This window comes from Enoplosus armatus, chromosome 11 (assembly GCF_043641665.1).
Source record: "Enoplosus armatus isolate fEnoArm2 chromosome 11, fEnoArm2.hap1, whole genome shotgun sequence".
Classification (NCBI taxonomy): Eukaryota; Metazoa; Chordata; class Actinopteri; order Centrarchiformes; family Enoplosidae; genus Enoplosus; species Enoplosus armatus.
Window position 1 is genome coordinate 605,424 of NC_092190.1, and position 14,340 is coordinate 619,763.

The 14,340-nt window shown below is 45.2% G+C and overlaps 6 non-coding genes and 1 pseudogene across 6 annotated transcripts; all 7 read right to left on the minus strand.

The window, feature by feature from the left end:
• Positions 1–5,225: 5,225 nt before the first annotated feature.
• LOC139293045 (U2 spliceosomal RNA) lies at positions 5,226–5,416 on the minus strand. The gene has a single exon (XR_011597709.1). It is a non-coding gene; the product is annotated as a U2 spliceosomal RNA (small nuclear RNA).
• Positions 5,417–5,594: 178 nt separating this feature from the next.
• On the minus strand, positions 5,595–5,711 carry LOC139293088 (U5 spliceosomal RNA). Its single transcript, XR_011597716.1, has one exon. It is a non-coding gene; the product is annotated as a U5 spliceosomal RNA (small nuclear RNA).
• A 527-nt stretch (positions 5,712–6,238) lies between these two features.
• LOC139293049 (U2 spliceosomal RNA) lies at positions 6,239–6,418 on the minus strand (annotated as a pseudogene).
• Positions 6,419–12,344: 5,926 nt separating this feature from the next.
• Positions 12,345–12,461, minus strand: LOC139293090 (U5 spliceosomal RNA). Its single transcript, XR_011597718.1, has one exon. It is a non-coding gene; the product is annotated as a U5 spliceosomal RNA (small nuclear RNA).
• Positions 12,462–12,988: 527 nt separating this feature from the next.
• On the minus strand, positions 12,989–13,179 carry LOC139293042 (U2 spliceosomal RNA). The gene has a single exon (XR_011597706.1). It is a non-coding gene; the product is annotated as a U2 spliceosomal RNA (small nuclear RNA).
• Positions 13,180–13,356: 177 nt separating this feature from the next.
• Positions 13,357–13,473, minus strand: LOC139293091 (U5 spliceosomal RNA). The gene has a single exon (XR_011597719.1). It is a non-coding gene; the product is annotated as a U5 spliceosomal RNA (small nuclear RNA).
• Positions 13,474–14,000: 527 nt separating this feature from the next.
• On the minus strand, positions 14,001–14,191 carry LOC139293700 (U2 spliceosomal RNA). Its single transcript, XR_011598286.1, has one exon. It is a non-coding gene; the product is annotated as a U2 spliceosomal RNA (small nuclear RNA).
• Positions 14,192–14,340: the final 149 nt, after the last annotated feature.

Consider the following 14,340-nt stretch of genomic DNA (forward strand, 5'->3'; position numbering starts at 1 on the left):
GTGACAGCAAGGGTTGTGTCACAACGTAGGCCACACATCATGATGTTAAAAAACAAACTGCAGCCAGCCAGAACTGGAGACGTGAGACCCCCACCACTCAGCACCTTCTCCATAGCTGCCCCCTCCCTCTCCATGTTCAAATCACTAATCAAAACTCATCTTTTCAGAACCGCTTTAATGTTTTGTGGTTTATGTTTTCAGCATGTTGCTTTTTATGACCATTCTAACATATGTAAAGTGTCTTTGAGTACACTGAAAAGAGCTCTATAAATAAAATGTACTATTAGTATTATTATTATCATTATTGTTATTATTTTGATTCTATGGCCTACTCTTCAAAATCAGAATCAGAAATACTTTATTGATCCCAGGGGGGAAATTATACATTATACCGGTGCTCCCATTCAAGAGTAGAAAGTAGCAAAAATTTGGAAATAAAAGTATGGACAAAAATATAAAAAAAATAAAAAATAGAAAATAGAAATATACACATTTACAATATTTAACCTTCCTCTTGTGTTAGGGTCGGCACCGACCTGCTTTTAGGTTTTAAATGCATAAAAGTAAACATTTGTTTATTGCAGCAAGGCTTTTTGACTTTGTCAGGAACTTCTATTAAAACAAAATAAAAATAAAAAATCTATTTCACTAAATGATAAAATGCTCTGGTGAAAATTATGACCTTTGTGTTGTTAGGGTCTGTTTTGACCCAGTTATAATATAAGATTATAAAACAATAATTAGTGCCAAAACTGAAATCATAAACACACTATCAGCCAACAGCCCACAGCCAGCTCCTCTCCCAACCACTTGAGCTTTAGTTAGGGGCTTCTCTCTTTACCTGTTTGTCTCCTTCCTTGAACAAACAAAACAAAGACGGACATTTCCAGACATGTAAGGCCAAGTCAGTTTAGAGTTGGTGACTTGCAGAGTACACATCTCCAGTTTGCAGCATGCAAAAATGAGAAGAAGATTTACAGTAAGCCAAGCTCTGGATCATATCTTTACTGAAAATGAGGCAGAGGACGCAGAGCAGCATAACGATACGGATGAGCAGGTCTATGAGGAGGAAGATGATGTGGAGTATCTACCAGAAGACACGTACACATCTGATGAGTCTGATGAGGAGGTCACCGGTGCTGAAGCTGCTCCCGCTCCTGCTGAAACATTCAAATCCAAAAGTGGTAACATCTGTTGGAGCTCAGTACCTCCTGACGTACATGGCAAGGCAGCTGCTGCAAATGTCATGTTTTTGGAGACTCTAGGAACCACAAGCAGCCCCGCATTCTGGGAGCGGAGTGCTCTAGTGGGGTAATTGGGTACTATGAGCTCTTTAATATATGATGGTGCCTGACCAGTAAGAGCTTTGTAGGTGAGGAGAAGGATTTTAAACTCTATTCTAGATTTTACAGGGAGCCAGTGCAGCGAAGCTAATACAGGAGAAATATGATCTCTTTTCCTGGTTCCTGTCAGTACACGTGCTGCAGCATTCTGGATCAGCTGGAGAGTCCTCAGGGACTTATTGGGACAGCCTGATAATAAGGAATTGCAATAATCCAGCCTAGACGTGACAAATGCATGGACTAATTTTTCTGCATCTGTTTGAGACAGGATCTTCCTGATTTTTGCAATATTACGGAGGTGAAAAAAGGCAGTCCGTGAAGTTTGTTTTACGTGGGAGTTAAAGGACATGTCCTGATCAAAGACAACTCCGAGATTCCTCACGGTGGCGCTGGAGGCCAGGGCAATGCCATCTAGGGTAACAATATCCGTAGATACTGTATTTCTGAGGTGTTCAGGGCCAAGAACAATAACTTCTGTCTTGTCTGAGTTCAACATCAGATAATTACAAGTCATCCAGGTCTTTATGTCCTTAAGGCATGCTTGGAGGTTGGCTAACTGATGAGGTTCTTCTGGCTTGATCGATAAATATAGCTGGGTATCATCCGCATAGCAATGAAAATGTATGGAGTGTTTTCTAATAATATCCCCTAAAGGAAGCATATATAAGGTGAATAGTATTGGTCCAAGCACAGAACCTTGTGGAACTCCATGACTGACTTTGGCGTACATGGAGGATTCATCGTTAACATGTACAAACTGAGATCGATCTGATAAATACGACTTAAACCAGCTTAGTGCGACATGTGGAATGACATTGATGAGGAATACTTGGATGCTTATATTGGTATTCTTCTTCTTGCTGGAGTGTACAGATCTAGCAATGAGGCCACTGATAGTCTCTGGGACGCGACGACATGCAGGAATATTTTCCGGGCAACAATGTCACCTTTTGAATGATATCAAGAGTCCTCAGATTTGACAACAGAGATACTAGAGCAAAATCTGACAAGCTTGCTCCCATCAGGGATGTCTGGGAGAAATGGGTGCAGCTCCTTCCACTGATGTTCAACCCAGGGCCAGAGGTGACAGTAGATGAACGTTGTGTCCCTTTCCGTTGAAAATGCCCCTTCCGGCAATACATGCCCAGAAAGCCAGGCAAATACGGCATTAAAATCTGGGCAGCCTGTGATGCAAAAACCAGCTATTCATGGAATTTACAGATTTACACAGGCAAATCTGCGAGTGGCCTCCCTGAGAAAAACCACGGAAAACGTGTAGTCCTCGATATGACTACTGGGTCACAATATCACATGTGACAATGTTTTTACCAGCTATGACCTTGGACAAGAACTTCTCAGGAGGGAACTTACCATGGTGGGCACAGTAAAAAAAAATAAACCTGACCTGCCTGCTGAAATGTTGCAGGTGAAGGACAGGGCTCCACTTTATTATAGTTAATAATGTTAAAATAAATAAATAAATAAAACAAATTTATTTAAGAGATGTCTTCTAATACCCCTCATTAATAGTCAGGTAACATAACAACCTTTAATTTATTTATATAATTCTCTCAAGGTTAATTTTACCATTTTTTTTTTTTTTTTTTTTTTTTTAAAACAAGGCGTATGTTGTCAAAAGAAAGGCCCAGGATTTTTGTGGAATCAGCTCCCAGTTTAGGTCCGGGAGGCAGACACACTCTCTACTTTTAAAAGTAGGCTTAAAACTTTGCTTTTTGATAACGCTTATAGTTAGGGCTGGCTCAGGCTGCTGTAGGCCAAGACTGCTGGGGGACTTCCCATGATGCACTGAGCTTTCCACCTCTCCCCCTCCATCTTAACACATTCATGTCCCACCAATGCATGTTACTAACTTTATATCTTCCCCTGAGTTTCTTTGTACTTTGTTCTTGTTTTGCAGGTTCCTGTGGATCGTGGTCCTGGTCCTCTTGACTCTCATCACTACAATTATTATTTTTAGTCATAGTTCTGTTACGATTAAAGTTGTTATTGCTATTATTAATCATATCTCAGTTATTTTTACAGCTGTAACTACTATTATCAGTCATATTTCCATTATTATTATAATTATAGTTGCTATGGCTACTGCTGGTGCTGCGATACATCTATGCCTGTCTCTCTCTCTCTCTCTCTCTCTCTCTCTCTCACAAGTCTTCACTTGTAATGTCACTGTGAACTTGCACAGACAGGCTGTATCCTCTTAGCCTTCTCTGTATAGTCTTTACACTGACAAGCAAAAGACATGCAATGTCTGGAACTGTGACGTCAAATTGAAGAAAACACTCCAACTGTTGATGTTGTAGGTTGAAATAAGGCCAACCTCTGTCACCCGTCATTATTATGGGGGCTTGTAAGCCAGTAACCGGTGTTGTAAACTCAGTTTCCAGAAGGTGACATGGTTCGTCAAGCTTATGCAAGGCCTGGTCCACATTTTCAAACTGGTCATGGTGTCATGGTGTCTTGCTAGAGATACCCCTGAAATTCGGGTTGCAGCTGTTATATATATAAATCACGTTGACTGGCGACAATGTTAACTATTGTACTTTGAGTGTAAACAAAACATCTCATGTCATACTTGGTAAAGTGAGTGGTGGCTTAACTCAAGCCTCAATGAAACACATAATATTTAGTTTTATCCAATTTTAATATATAAATACATTTTGGCATGCGACACCTTAAGGTTAACATTTGTTTGTTACATCATGGCTGGGCCAACCTAAATGTTGAAAACCGAAATGCAGTCAAGGTCAGTGAAACAAGAACGATTAATTCATTAGCATAATAGAGTAGTAGTAGTAAATGTTTGTTTTTTGAGTCAGAATATTATTGATTAAGAATGTTTAAAACAATTGTATTAAAAAAGAAAACATACAGAAAAGCGTTAACATTACAGAAGGCTTGCTTCTGAGTTACCATGATTCTGACTATGACCACAGATTTCCATCCCAATACAGGGAGTAGGCTATTTTTCATTTATATTTCTACAAAACCCGATTCTATTTTCACGTCTCACAAATCAGTCCTCCCTTGGTGGGCTACACTATACCTAACATAATTAGACCAATCTGTCCTATCAGTCACAACTTTGTTATTATTAAACATCTTGTTCAGTTGGTATTGCATTAACTTCCTGTCCAACTTAATATGAAGATTTGTCACATTAGTCATTATAGGTCTATATCAAGCCTTCAGTCAGTGAATTGATTTTCTGAGACACTGAAAAACTCCTGTCACCCATTAACCCGTGGTAGGCAGCATAGTCTTGTCTTTTGGCGAAAGACATGGCTTTTGTCGACTGGGATCTTTTGGAAATCTTTCCATGAGTTCTGTTAACAAGGATAGCAGCTAATGGCATAGGTCAATATGCGATGAGTTGAAGTTATATATGGACAAAATAAGTGTGTGCCACATCAGGGAAAAACTTCTTTTGCTATACAATGTTGCTTAATAACCTAATTAAAACACACACGAACATGAATAAAAACTGCAGATTAACCTTTAGCCCTATTACAAACATACAAGTCATTAAGCAATGATGAAAAAAATTTACTCTTCTTTGCATGTTCATGAAAGAAATTGGGACAAGGCCTGATTATCAAAGACCAAGACCAGGCAAGTGTATCAATGTCTAATCAGTAGCCAAGGAGTTTAGTCACCCCAGTAAAAACCCTCATCTGGCTGCATTTTTTGGTGGCTTCATCTGGCTGTTGAGCTGCACTCTCCCACCCCAGTGGTCATGGATGATACCGGGTCATTTGAGAGCGGGAGCCCAGATGAGGCTCCGCGAGGTACGTCAGACAGTCAACAGAGGGTTTGACCCCGACTCTCTGTTTGTGTCGGTATTTGCTTTTTCACAAGGCAGGAGATGGGTGCACCGTTCCCGGCGGCACTGCAATACCGGGTCGATGCGTGGAGTGAACGGGGCAAGCCCCTTTTTCAGCTCCCGGTGCTAAAAATCCATTTAATATGTTGTCCCCTTATAGAGGACATATCAGATATTAAACTGATAAGAGCAGATACTACACTTTATCTTAGCCAAAAGGCCGAGAAGCGATGAGCCCTGGCTGTTTGCTTCCAGAGGCCACATTCTGGAACAGCTCTCCCTTGTCCTGGCGCAGTCGTTTCAAGCGCGCATAACAATGGCTGCTTCTCAGCGACTCCTCCCAAGCCGCCCGGTTGGCAGCCCTAAATCTTGTTAAGGACAGCTTCTTGTTGCTTTTCACAAACGCACGAGGCTCAGCCACACGGCAGAGCCTGCCAAAAATAGTTTTAACTCATTGGTGTTCCTCTCCACGGAAGTCTTTAGTAAAAGGCGAAAGGCTTGTACGTGATGAAGAGAAACCAGAGTAAGTACAGGCCTCTCCAGGAGAGCGGCCGAGGAGCCTAGTCGCCCCGGTCACTACCCTCACGGTAAGCCTCACTCTGCTTGTGGAGTCCCAAATACCAGGCCACGCACATTCCCCTAGCCCTCCCCACATTAGCACAGGCTCTATCCAATGGGATTGCAGAGAAATGAAGGCCTGGCTTTTGGACACAGGCTACCAAATGTCCCAAACACTCAGGCCCTTGCGGACTCTCTGTGACGAGGGGAGCGAAAGTGCAGGGCACATTTAACCGTATGTACCGGTCGCAGTAGGGCAATGTTCCCTATTTGTCTGCGAGTCAAAAGTGCGAATCTGGCTGCATTTTTTTGGGTGGCTTCATCTGGCTGTTGATGCTGAGCTGCGCTCTGCCCCCACCCCAGTGGTCACGGATGATACACAGTCATTTGAGAGCGGGAGCCCAGATGAGGCTCGGCGAGGGACGTCAGGCAGTCAGCAGAGGGTTTGACCCCGACTCTCTGTTTGTGTCGGTATTTGCTTTTTCACAAGGCAGGAGATGGGTGCACCGTTCCCGGCGGCACTGCAATACCGGGTCGATGCGTGGAGTGAACGGGGCAAGCCCCTTTTTCAGCTCCCGGTGCTAAAAATCCATTTAATATGTTGTCCCCTTATAGAGGACATATCAGATATTAAACTGATAAGAACAGATTTTTTCTTTTTCTTTCGAAAAGATTTATTGACACTCATTTCATAGTAATTTCACATAAAACCCAGAGTTAAGACATACAAATTACCTTTTAAAATACAAGAAATCAATCAATACAATGGTGTAAAACCATATTTAAATATTCAAAACACTGTCGTCAGAGGTATTACAGATAAGATTTCTCACAAGTTAAAAAAATATACATTTTGTGCATGTCTGTGTGTTTTGAGTGTCCATTTAAAAATGTCTTTAAAAAAAAAAAAAAAAAAAAAAAAAAAAAAAGGGGGAGTGCTTCGGTAAAAATCCTCCCTTCCAAGTCCATTGCTGTGCAGGAGCATAGTGATTCCCTACCAAGGATAAGTCATTCCGCTCTCCCAAACAGATTTTGTCTCTCGGAATCCTTTCTTGGTGCTCAGAGGAGACCTTCGCCCTGTTGCTCCTTCCCACCTGCCTCACCCGGAGAGTCAGGCCGCCGCTGCTTTGAACTTCTTTTGTGTGGCTCCGGCTCCTTCGTCCGAATGGGCACAAATGCGATTCTTCTTTGTGGCTGTGTCCTTGGCCTGCCGCCTGCAGCTTCGGCTGCTTGGACCGTCGCTGCGGCCATCCGGATCGCAGCCACGGGGGGGATCTGCATGTGCTTCCTTGTCAGCAAGTTTCTGGAGGTCCATATGGCGTCTTTTATGGCGGCTAGGGTAAGCCACTGCTTGGGGAAGTCGCATGCTGGCAATTGTTTTTGGCCCACCCCATACAGCACCAGCTGTGCTGTAAGGACCTCCCTTGCTGGCAAGTACGGGAATTGCAAGGAGCCGGCCGTTGCCCACTGTTCTACGGCAGCGCTGCACTCCCAGAGCAAATGCCTCACCGACTCGGGCGCGCCACAACCTGGTCGGGGACAAGTTGAATGTGTGGACAAGCCCCGGGAGTGCATTACGGACCTGACTGGGAGGATCTCGTGAGCCACCATCCATGACAGGTCCCGGAGTCTGTTTGGAAGAACGGAATGGTTCACGTTGCGCCACACTGCTGAGGGCTCGCCCAATGCGAGCCCGCGCACTGGACTCACTGGTTCCTGCTCCTGCACAACAGAAATGACAGAACGGTGGTTGGTTAAAACTTTCAACTCCTCCTGCTCAAGGTTAAAATGCCTTAAAAATGTCTGGATAAAAGCGTAGGTTGGTGGCAGGTTAAAAGACACAGGTACTTTAAGATCATTGGGTAAAATTTTTAATCGTCTGAGGTAGGACCCCATCCAGAACCGTGTCATTGCTGTTGTTTTGGGGTTTCTGGATGGGGCTGTGGCGGTTGTGATGTGTAGTGCTGTGTATCTGCTCCCTAAAAACAAGTACAGGTCCGGGACTCCTTTTCCTCCTTTCTCCTTCGGCTTCTTCATCACATATCTCCTCAGACGTTCCCACTTGGAGCCCCACAGGAAATAAAAGATGGCTCTTTCCAAGTCTAAAAGCACTCTTCTAGGTGGGAAAAAAACAGAACTGATGAGTAAAAGCAAAGGTAAAATCACAGCTTTGATGATTAAAACCTTTCCTTCCATTGTCAGTCCTCTAAGTCTCCAGTACCCTAGTCTCTGCCTGACTTTCCCTACAATGTCTGGCCAATTTGTTTTCCCTCCCCCCTCCCTATCAAATTTGATCCCAAGTATCTTTTGGTCTGTCTGGGTCACAGTCAGGGGGAGTCCTGTCATCTCAGTCGCTGTCCACGGTCCATAAAAGTGGGCTTGGGTCTTGCCTCTGTTGAGTTTTGACCCAGAGGCCCGTCCAAACCAGTCAGTCAAGTCCAGCGTCCTGTTGACAGATAAAAGGTCAGTGCATAAAATGTTCACGTCGTCCATGTATAAAAAACACTTTGTCTCCAGTCCCCCGCTCCCTGGGGCTCCAACCCCATTGATTTGTTGGTCCCCTCTCAAGATCTGTGCCAGTGGTTCTATGCAGAGAACATAGAGGAGGGCAGATAACGGACAACCCTGACGGACACCGCAGTTTATATCCACTGCTTCTGTAAGATGCCCGTTAACAGTGAATTTGCTGGTAATGCCCTGGTACAGCATTCTCACCCAGGCTATAAACCTTCTTGGAAACCCCATTTTTTGCAGCACCTGGAAAAGGTACTGGTGCGAGATCCGATCAAAGACTTTCTCAAAATCTAAATTTAGGACAACTAGCCGGATGTTTCTGTCTCTCGCATAACAGATGGTGTCTTGGATCAGTACGAGGCTGTCGGTGATCTTCCTCCCCGGGACAGCACAGGCTTGATCAGGGTGAATCAGGTCTTCTAAAAACAAAGACATGCGGGATGCTAAAACCTTACTAAAAAGTTTACAATCAAAATTTAAAAGTGTAATGGGTCTCCAGTTCTTCAAATCTGTCTTGTCTTTGTCTTTGTGAAGGAGAGTCACTATCCCTACTCTAAAACTGTCAGGAAGTCGGTCAAGTTTTTCAAAATCCATAAAAACAGCAATCAAGTCAGGTGCTAAAATGTCCCAGAACGTCACATAAAATTCCAGAGGGAGCCCATCTTCTCCTGGAGACTTACCTGCCTTAAAAGACTTGAGACATTTATTTAACTCGAGAATGTTAAAATCTTGGGTTAAAAGCTCACTGTCATTTACTGCTTGGTCAATAACTTCTAAGACTTCAGTCATGGTGTCCCACTTAACGTGTTTTTCTTTGTATAGTTCTCTATAAAAATGTCCGACAGTTTCTATGATTTCCTCTGTGGTGTCAGCTATGCACCCATTTTCTTTTCTTAGTCTAAAAATACTCCCCCCTTTATTCATAATTTTCTTAAAAAAGTATCTTGTGCACTTCTCTCCTTCCTCTATTTCCCTCTCCTTGCTTCTCAAAATGACACCCTTGCTTTTAATTTCTGCTGAGGCTGACATCTGGGTTTTAATTTGTTTGATTTCTTCATTAAAATCCATCCCCTGTTGGTTTAGTTTAAAATACCGCTGGAGTCGTTTCTGCAGTCCCAACATGCGTCTGTTGTCCCTGTCTTTTTTTTTCTTGCCTGCCTGTCTAAAGAAAGTCTGGGTCCTTGCTTTCACCATTTCCCACCAGTGTCCACGTGTATCGTAGAAGTCTTGAAGGGTCTGCCACTCTTGGTACTGCTCTCTATACTGTCTACCTAACTCCCTATCTTCTAAAAGGGAGCAGTTGAGCTTCCACAGACCGCTTCCTGATGTCACACCCGAAGAGAGTGAGAGAGTGCAGGAGAGCATTGCGTGGTCTGAAAAGAAAACAGGTGTCAATCTAGCATCAGTTGGTGGGCAATCACGTGATAAAATGTAATCAATGCGAGAGGCTCGGGTGCCATCACCACTAAACCAGGTGAAGCCCTCCTCTCTGGGATGCGTGGTTTTAAAACAGTCCAGAAGTTTAAAATCCCTGCATATGCCCTGAAATAAAACTGAGGTTTTGTCCACTTTAAAATCTTCACCTGCTCTCTTCCTATCATTCCTGCTTAAAATACAATTAAAATCTCCCCCTACAACTAAAGGTGCCCTACCTAGCATGTGGAACTGCAAGTCTTCTAAAAGATCATACCTGTCATTTCTGTCGTTAAAGCCATAAATATTTAAGACGTTAAAATCTTTTCCCATAAAAGTCAGGTGTGCTAAAAGTGCCCGACCATCTCTCACCACAGTGCTGCCCTTCACCAAAACCAGGGTTTTTTTGATTAAATTGGCCAATCCGTCATTTCTGTTTGCGTTTGATCCGCTCCACATCGATGTTTGTGGCCATAGCTCCTCCCACTCTCTGTAGTGGTTTAAAAATGGCAGGCCACATTCCTGTATTAAAAACACATCTGACTTAAAAGAATTAAGAAAGGATAAAACAGTCTGGGCTCTAACTCGTGACTTCACGCTTCTCACATTGATGGTTGAGAAGGTGAGTGCCATGAGTATGGTTAAAATTAACAGGTATGAAATCTTAAAAGTCTAAAAGGGAGTATCAATGTTAAAAAAAGCAGTTATTTAAATTTCTTGTGAACGGAGCTCTTCCTTCACGCTCATGGGTGAAGAGTGACGGGGTTGAGCTTCATTCCCCTGTCGGACTCTAGGGGTAGGCCTTGGACGCATGGTCGCATTGAGATTTGAGTCCTTAGGGGTTGATTGCAGAGCTATTGTTAGGAAAGAGACCTCATTTGGAGAATTGGAGGGGAAGACTCTAGGCTCCTCCACAGATGGGCTGTTTGAGTAGTTCCCAGCTCTTCCCCTCTTCTCTGAGACTACAGGAGACTCAGAGGACAATTCTGATATAGGCCTCTTGGTCTGCTGGGCGTTGGGGAGGGAGGCGTCCTCACTATCGCCCTGTGATTGGTCATTTTCACATTCTGAGCTAGCTCCGGCTTTTGCCTGCATTGCCCCATCTTCCTCAAGACTTTCCAGTTGCGGGGCAATTGCAGGCCCCTCCTCTCCTTCATATCCGGAGCTAGCTCCGCCTTCTGCCTGCATTGCCCCATCTTCCTCACCACTCTCCATTTGTGGGGCAATTGCAGGCCCCTCCCCCTCTCCCGCCTCTCCTGATCCTGGCCTTCCAGTCACAGGATTTGGCGGGAGATTTGAATTTCCCAGCCCAGCTTCTTCAATTAGCTCTCTAACTGCTTCCTCTTGTCCACCATTTTGTGGGGTTTTCGCTGCCTTCAGTTTGTTGGCAAATGACTTTGGGGAATCTCTGAAGAGGTGGGTTGTTTCTCCACAAAGATTGCACTTTCTGCCATTGGTACATTCCTCAAAGGTGTGCCCAATTTCTCTACATTTTCCACAAATAGTCTGCTGACACGCTTCTGCCAGGTGCCCATGCTCACCACACTTGCGGCACAGCTTGGGCTGGCCCTGGTAGTGAATTTAGCCTCTGTTGTTTCCCAGAACTATCACAGATGGCAGATGTTTCAGGCCCTGGAAGCCTTGGGGGTCCTGCCATTGTTGGATGGGGACCCTCCAAGCGCAATTCCAAATGCCATCCTCATCTCTCACTTTGGTAGCCTGTCCTTTTACAGTGCAGTATCTACCCAGCCACAAACAAATGTCATCCGCATTCACGGTCTCATTGAACATTCTGATAATGATGGTTTTGGAGGCATTATCAGTCAGTTTCTCAACATTAAAAGCGGAAAACTGGGGTTTTACATTTTCAAAGCGTGTCCAAAACTCTCTCAGCAGCGCGGCAGACCGAAAGCTTACATCGAAACCTTTATTCGTTGGTAGAGTAACAATGCAATTTATATTCTCTGGTTCAAACTTAAGGGTATTTTGGATTAACCTCCTGGAGAAATCAATTCTGGACATCCCCAGGGGCTTTCCATGGTCATTTTCTTTAAAGGTAAATCTGACACTGTGGTGCCTCCGCATGCCGGAAATGTTGGCCGACATGGTGGAGGCACCACAAACTGAAAGGATTAAAAAGAAGGACTAAAACACTTAAGAATTGTCTAAAAAAAAAAAACAAAACAAAAAGAAACAAAGACGATATAAATAGGACTAAGATCAATAAATATGTTAAAACCAGCAAATGATTAAAACGAACTTACCTTTTCTTGTTTAGCCTGGACAAGATGTTAAATCAACAGAGTAGAGGTAAGCAGTACTCTGTGCCAATGAATTCCTTTAGGTGTAGGATTTACAACTACAATAGTTGAAATTTTCTCCACAAGGAATAAGGTGAATGTCCTCCCGAGAATGGGAAGTAAAACACACAAACAGGCAAAAGTTTTTACCACCAACAGGAAGCGATCGCAGTCTTAGCCAAAAGGGCGAGAAGCAATGAGCCCTGGCTGTTTGCTTCCAGAGGCCACATTCTGGAACAGCTCTCCCTTGTCCTGGCGCAGTCGTTTCAAGCGCGCATAACAATGGCTGCTTCTCAGCGCCTCCTCCCAAGCCGACAAGGTGGCAGCCTAAATCTTGTTAAGGACAGCTTCTTGTTGCTTTTCACAAACGCACGAGGCTCAGCCACACGGCAGAGCCTGCCAAAAATAGTTTTAACTCATTGGTGTTCCTCTCCACGGAAGTCTTTAGTAAAAGGCGAAAGGCTTGTACGTGATGAAGAGAAACCCGAGTAAGTACAGGCCTCTCCAGGAGAGCGGCCGAGGAGCCTAGTCGCCCCGGTCACTACCCTCACGGTAAGCCTCACTCTGCTTGTGGAGTCCCAAATACCAGGCCACGCACATTCCCCTAGCCCTCCCCACATTAGCACAGGCTCTATCCAATGGGATCGCGGAGAAATGAAGGCCTGGCTTTTGGACACAGGCTACCAAGTGTCCCAAACACTCAGGCCCTTGCGGACTCTCTGTGACGAGGGGAGCGAAAGTGCAGGGCACGTTTAACCGTACGTACCGGTGGCAGTAGGGCAATGTTCCCTATCTGTCTGCGAGTCAAAAGTGCGAATCTGGCTGCATTTTTTTGGGTGGCTTCATCTGGCTGTTGATGCTGAGCTGCGCTCTGCCCCCACCCCAGTGGTCACGGATGATACACAGTCATTTGAGAGCGGGAGCCCAGATGAGGCTCGGCGAGGGACGTCAGGCAGTCAGCAGAGGGTTTGACCCCGACTCTCTGTTTGTGTCGGTATTTGCTTTTTCACAAGGCAGGAGATGGGTGCACCGTTCCCGGCGGCACTGCAATACCGGGTCGATGCGTGGAGTGAACGGGGCAAGCCCCTTTTTCAGCTCCCGGTGCTAAAAATCCATTTAATATGTTGTCCCTTTATAGAGGACATATCAGATATTAAACTGATAAGAACAGATACTACACTTGATCTTAGCCAAAAGGCCGAGAAGCGATGAGCCCTGGCTGTTTGCTTCCAGAGGCCACATTCTGGAACAGCTCTCCCTTGTCCTGGCGCAGTCGTTTCAAGCGCGCATAACAATGGCTGCTTCTCAGCGCCTCCTCCCAAGCCGACAAGGTGGCAGCCTAAATCTTGTTAAGGACAGCTTCTTGTTGCTTTTCACAAACGCACGAGGCTCAGCCACACGGCAGAGCCTGCCAAAAATAGTTTTAACTCATTGGTGTTCCTCTCCACGGAAGTCTTTAGTAAAAGGCGAAAGGCTTGTACGTGATGAAGAGAAACCCGAGTAAGTACAGGCCTCTCCAGGAGAGCGGCCGAGGAGCCTAGTCGCCCCGGTCACTACCCTCACGGTAAGCCTCACTCTGCTTGTGGAGTCCCAAATACCAGGCCACGCACATTCCCCTAGCCCTCCCCACATTAGCACAGGCTCTATCCAATGGGATCGCGGAGAAATGAAGGCCTGGCTTTTGGACACAGGCTACCAAGTGTCCCAAACACTCAGGCCCTTGCGGACTCTCTGTGACGAGGGGAGCGAAAGTGCAGGGCACGTTTAACCGTACGTACCGGTGGCAGTAGGGCAATGTTCCCTATCTGTCTGCGAGTCAAAAGTGCGAATCTGGCTGCATTTTTTTGGGTGGCTTCATCTGGCTGTTGATGCTGAGCTGCGCTCTGCCCCCACCCCAGTGGTCACGGATGATACACAGTCATTTGAGAGCGGGAGCCCAGATGAGGCTCGGCGAGGGACGTCAGGCAGTCAGCAGAGGGTTTGACCCCGACTCTCTGTTTGTGTCGGTATTTGCTTTTTCACAAGGCAGGAGATGGGTGCACCGTTCCCGGCGGCACTGCAATACCGGGTCGATGCGTGGAGTGAACGGGGCAAGCCCCTTTTTCAGCTCCCGGTGCTAAAAATCCATTTAATATGTTGTCCCCTTATAGAGGACATATCAGATATTAAACTGATAAGAACAGATACTACACTTGATCTTAGCCAAAAGGCCGAGAAGCGATGAGCCCTGGCTGTTTGCTTCCAGAGGCCACATTCTGGAACAGCTCTCCCTTGTCCTGGCGCAGTCGTTTCAAGCGCGCATAACAATGGCTGCTTCTCAGCGCCTCCTCCCAAGCCGACAAGGTGGCAGCCTAAATCTTGTTAAGGACAG